Consider the following 5,948-nt stretch of genomic DNA (forward strand, 5'->3'; position numbering starts at 1 on the left):
ACTAAAAGCATGCCTATGTCCAAAGCGCAACTTGTGTTCTCGTTTTTGGGTCAATTCATACATTTTATTTCAAATGTGCGGATAGGCCAATGGTACGCTTGTTTTTATGCTGGTGTAGCAGGACTAGGTTCATGCCCCTTTTAGTTAGCTTGGCAGCGCCCTTCTGAGTGGCTCTGGGCAATTGGAGGTGAGCCAATCAGTACGTGGGAGCGGCTATAAAGTCTTAGCTTTTATTTTGAAGGCCGACGTCGTAGCTCCATCGTATGCCTGACTCCAGCCTTCACCGCTCCCCGTATTGGCTTCACCTCTGGCCGGTTCCGTGTGTCCGCCGACTTCTCGGTAGGTGATTGAAGTATTGTGTTTGTTGTTGGCTACGTTTGTATCATTCAGTGGGCTAACTCAAACATTGGGGTTTAGGAGTGCAGCTAGTCACTGAACATGGGCCTTATGACTGACCACAGCAGAGCGGTAGGTCACGTTAAACGTTTTTAAAGTAATATGTAAACTTGTGTGGGTTTAATCGTATGTTCTTTGTGTAGCAGATCTCGGGCGTAACAGGGAGCGGCAACATCAAGGCCTCTTGGTCCCAGTTCCGACGAACGCTGCTGTTTTGTCTTGTTTTGTGTTTGTTTGGTTTCGTTTCATTCCGTTTGAGGAATCGGTTGTGTTTAACTACCACGAAGTCAGCCCCTACTTGATTAACTGAAGTGACGACAGGTGTGCTGCTGTTTGCTTCCCGAGTGACAACGAATTCAGTTCGGCTGGGGAGGCTATTTCTTAGCCTGTTACACTGCGTGTCATGATTGTCACCACCCCCTGCGTGTATGATTGTGGTGATTCACACTGTTTGCCGTGACAACTGCGTGCATTTGATGTGCTCTTTTATTCACGAGTGTCTCATTCCCTGAATAGTCACCTCTACTGACTTGAGCGAACCCACACTGGAGAGAACTCACTCACTCTGTTTTTAATGTGAATGAATAAGAGTTTATTTTTGGAACACATGCCTCTCTGGTTTTCTGTGACTCCGAACCTGTGTTGCCTGGTAGCTCAATTCATTAACCAGTCTCAAACCATTCATATTCTGAGGGGAAGGGCCTCAGATGGCGTAGTCGTCATGTTGCAATGTATAGCAAGCCATCCACTTTGCCACACTGGCAACAAAACAAAATGGTTCACGAATGTTATTCTTGATTCTAAATGCGGGAAGCAATTAAAAATAAAATGTCCCATTTTCCAACGCATCGGCACCACACACACCTTGTATATTTAAATATTCTATTATTTGGGCCTATTCTAAAAGGTAGGACTTTTTCGTTAGAAAACAATTTCATTTGATGGCATTTAGGATCTTTGGTATTACAGAAGCAACTGTCCTAACTGCATTTAGGACAAAATCTTATCTTCACTGAAGATAGGAATTTGGCCATAACAGAACCATCCTAACTCAAGAATTTCTTAACTTAGGAATCCTAACAGTGACTGTGGTGTGTGTGTGTGTGTGTGTGGTGTGAATGAAGAAAATAAAAGAACTTCACACCCCAATCACATTTTCTGTTGTGTACTGTTGTGTGCAATAGATTCTGTTTTTTAGCATCGAGTTGTGTTACAGTAGCCTGACGACGTCATACTCAATTCTTGTCAGAATATGAGTCTGAAACTGCTCCATTCAGCTGCGATTATGGGGCGTGATTCAACCGATACAGGGCGGGGGGGGATAGCTCTGCACTCATTGGATAGACCAAACCAAACAGAACAAGTTATTGGCTGTCAGTATCTGCGAAATCTAAGACAACGAAATATGTAGCAGGTTAGGCTATATGGAAAACATCCTCCTTCGTTTTTAAAAATAATTCCTTCAAATTGTATGCAATGAACAGCTGTTAACCCAACGAGCAAACAGACATTTTTAAACAAACGGGAACAACATCACCCAAACATGCTGTTTTACCTTGGTGAAAGTGAAACTGAAGTTTTCCCACATCCACGTTGGTCTGTGTTCAGAAACAGTTGTGTGAATCCGTGATAAAACCTCCGTTTCAATAGCTAAGACAAACGAAAGGCCAAACTGCATGAACAAATTATGCATTCATAGCCATAGCGTTTCTGTTGCAATCAAAATCAACCTAAGCCAACATGGTCTTACACCCAACTCGTCGAACGAGGACGCATGCAGCCGTGAACTTCACTGCTGTTCATCTGTCAATCATCACGTAAAGCCCGCCCTGACAACGTGATTGGTCCGAACAGATCTGTATCTCGAATAGCAGCAGCTGAACGGAGCAGTGCCAGACCGAAGTTCCCTGCAGAAAAATAATGTAGGCGGGGCTAAACTTCGGTCTGGCATCCAGGCTAGTGTTACAGTAGTGTACTTGGAGAATTTTCTGTACTCTTCATATGAAACTCACAACTCTAAATGAAGAGCTCTTCTCCAAAACGCTATAAATCCATTTTATAGACATTACTGTACTGTAAGGCTGGGATTATACTTGTTGTTAGACCAAGCGTAAGCGTATGCGCCCGTGTGCTACCTGCTGTGTCCTGTGTACAGACTCACTTCAGCATTATGCACCGAACTGGAGGTCTTCACTAGGGGGAGACTATAGTAACATCAGATGTGTATGTGGCCATGTGCCATTGTTTACTCTCATGATTGCCCCAAGCTTCGATGTCGATAATGCATCTTGCAGTCACCTTTTTTTGGAGTGATCGCCCCCTACTTTCTTATCAGTATTGCATCTCGCGGAAGAGTCATGTTCGGTTGCGACGACGTGCACGACCGACACACCAAACGACCGCAAAATACGCGAGGCAGCCATGATACGAACACGAACACATTGTCTGCAGCAAGTCTTAACCTGCCTTAACAAATCATGTTGCTGTATTTACAGTAATTGTGTGTTTCAGGTAATAAAAATGCAGTTGTTTTGTTGAGTAAAGATAAATTACTGTAACTAAACATAACTCAATACAATTTCACTGAGATTACTTGAAAAACTAATTTTTAAAAATATATTTATGAAAATTCATCAGTAAAATGGTGGATATAGCGTTTTGGAAAAGAACTCTTCAAATGCCTAATCCTCTGCAGAGATCTAAGAAGATCCGTTACTCTAAAGTTTTGGCATGCATTGGCAGTTATGAAACAAAGAACCTTCTCACAAATTGAGCATTGTGTTTTCAATTGTTTTGCTTTAGTGTGTAATGATGTTTATAGTGTTTACATTTTTGAAAGCTTCGAGCTGCTCTTTTGGTGTGAAAGTTTGAGTTTTGAAGTGAGAAGGTGTGGTTGTGCTTATTTAGCTTTAGAAAAGGGTATTGTGTTTAGACATTGGGGAACATGGAGGAAACGTTTGTGAAATGTGTTTTAGCATTTGAGAAAAACTGTAAATCATTTAACCATTGAAACTACTCAACTATTTAACTGTTCAACCATTCCCACTGTCAGTTATCATCAACTATGCCTCCGGTCAACTACATGAAACCTCCATGTACCTAGCAACCAACATAGCAACCATTAAAATTAAGCATTTATGACCGTTTCCATAGCAACCAATATAATTGCAGTAACTTCTTGTTTCCTGATAGAGGCCACCATACGTTAGACCGGCACATCCGGGAACTTGACTCGCGAGAAACGTTCCAGCCCCTTCTGGGGGGAAAACAAACAACATCTCTCATTAACTCCAATGCAAATTAGGGTCAATAAACGTAATTCGTACCGAAATCGTAGGGGTAAATGATAACAGAAAACACAACGAATCAATAGGACCACTCAATATATTACCACTTTGCCGGTCGTTGACCGTGAAAAATACGTTCAAAAGCTTAATTCAATCAAAGTAAAAACATGTCCCTTCGGTCTCGAGTAGCCTGCTAGCAGTAGCAGTGGCCAGTGTCATACCCAGACATACTCGTATCTCATTGAATCTCCAGTTATATAACTAAATTGTTTTCCTGTATTTTTGGCCTCTTATTTTAATTGTAGGGTCATTCCACGCCAAATCAACCAGAGCCCACGCACTTGCGTCTCAAAAAAATCTGAAAAAAATACCATGCGTGCCTATGTTTCCCAGGATACACTCTGTAAAATGTTTTTGTGCTAAGATCAATACTTTTCAAGTAACAGCCAGTTTTACGGGGGGAGGGGGGTGTCAAAATGCACCATTGATATCTATTGAGAGATATGCTTTGTATAGAGTAACCACTGGGTGCCACTAAAATCACTGAATCACTGAAATTGCAGGGGTGGGGACAAAACATATTGATCTCAATGGTGCATTTTGTCCATGTTTAGGGTGGAAAATGAAAAAGAAAGATTTGCATAAGACAAGTCAAATTGGTATTTTTAAAAAGCAGAGGTAATACAGATTAAAGAAAAAAATATAAAAAAAATCTTCGCATATTCCCACAAGGTGTTAGGGTGCTCTGAATATGAGATCCAAAATTATTTTTCAAACTTGTGAGGTCTGCTGTTCAGTCCCTGATGGATTTTCTTTTCTCTTCATTGCTTTTTCGGAAAGTGTTTCTACTGATCTCAATAAGAGGGGGAAAATCAAGAGCCTATGTTGAGTAAAAATGTGTGTTCTGTAAGCCTAAACAGAGCCCAGCCAAGAACTCCAAAAACATTTTGATCAACTTTGAGGGACTGCTATGACCATGGAGGATCATCCAGATTACTCGTGGTGATTTGACTGCATACTATTCCTATTTATGCACCAGCCTGCAAAATTTGAGCCTCCTACAGATTCTAGTTCTTGAGCAACGAGCTTGTAAACTTTGACAAAAAAAAGAGGCAGAACAAATTTGACACCCCCCTCCCCCGGCAAAACTGTCTGTTACTTGAAAAGTATTGATCTTAGCACAAAAACATTTTACAGAGTATCTCCTGAGTAACATAGGCACGCATGGTATTTTTTTCAGATTTTTTTGAGACGCAAGTGCGTGGGCTCTGGTTGATTTGGCGTGGAATGACCCTGTAATGTTGTGTAGTTGACTGACAGGCTTGGATGTAAAGTATGTTCGTTAGATAATTCCAAGATATGATAATTTCTGTCATAGCCGATAGCCTAGCTGCTAGTGTTAGCCAAGTGTTAGCCTAGATTTCCGTTTTCGTTGGTCTGATTAATTTTTGGTGTAGCCTAATGTTAGGGGTTCTTAGCTTTGTGGTTGGTACACCCAACCACACAGCAACTTCTCGGCATGTCTGTCTACCGCGAACACTGATCTATAAATAATAAGTTATTCGTTATAGATCAGTGACCGTGAACAACACCTGTTCACTTTGGCTTGTTTCAGGCTTGTTCTGAGGGCTTGTTTTCCCCCAAAAAGGGGCGTGGCGCAAACAACCTGCTCTGTGTGACGCGGCTCCGGTCTAACGTATGGATACCCTAGCAACAAATGTTTCAAATTAAAAGTCCTCACTAGCAAGTTAGCATAGTTAGCATTGCTAGCATAGTTAGCATTTTTAGCATAGCTGCTAGAAATGATTAGCTAAGTTAGCTAATCAACTTGGTTAGCATTGTTAACAAATGTAGCATTGTTAGCATAGTAATGCAAATGTGAACCACTCAGAGCAAATCAGAAGCCTGCGTTGTACACAGAGGCGGGAGTAACAAAAAAAATCACAAAACAATGGCGGGGGTCGTAACTGGAAATATTAAATGTGAATTAAGGTTTCTTGACCACTTTTAATGGTTTATTTTTGACACAGTTTATTGTTTATATGCGACATAAATGTGTTCAGGACACACAGATCATTGTAGGTTAACGGTTAACGTAAGCTCTCTAACGGTAGGGGGGGAGCTTAGAGACATTTCATTTTTGCATTTTCATGCACTGGTAATTCCTTGGAATTGCAATTCTAGTTACCATTAGAATTAACTTAGCTTGGCTGTTAGCCTGGTCTGGAGCAGGCTAGCTCCACAGAATAAATCGCCATGGTAACT

At 41.3% G+C, this 5,948-nt stretch overlaps 1 long non-coding RNA gene across 2 annotated transcripts; it reads left to right on the forward strand.

Moving 5' to 3' along the window:
* The first annotated feature begins 262 nt into the window (after positions 1-262).
* On the forward strand, positions 263-877 carry LOC134064338 (uncharacterized). Of its 2 annotated transcripts, none has more exons than XR_009936285.1 (3): positions 263-339; positions 418-468; positions 543-877. It is a non-coding gene; the product is annotated as an uncharacterized LOC134064338 (long non-coding RNA). The 2 variants fall into 2 exon arrangements; XR_009936286.1 differs by having other exon boundaries at positions 267-339; positions 540-877.
* The last annotated feature ends 5,071 nt before the right edge of the window (positions 878-5,948 follow it).

The sequence above is a fragment of the Sardina pilchardus genome, chromosome 18 (genome assembly GCF_963854185.1).
Source record: "Sardina pilchardus chromosome 18, fSarPil1.1, whole genome shotgun sequence".
In the NCBI taxonomy this organism is placed as follows: Eukaryota; Metazoa; Chordata; class Actinopteri; order Clupeiformes; family Clupeidae; genus Sardina; species Sardina pilchardus.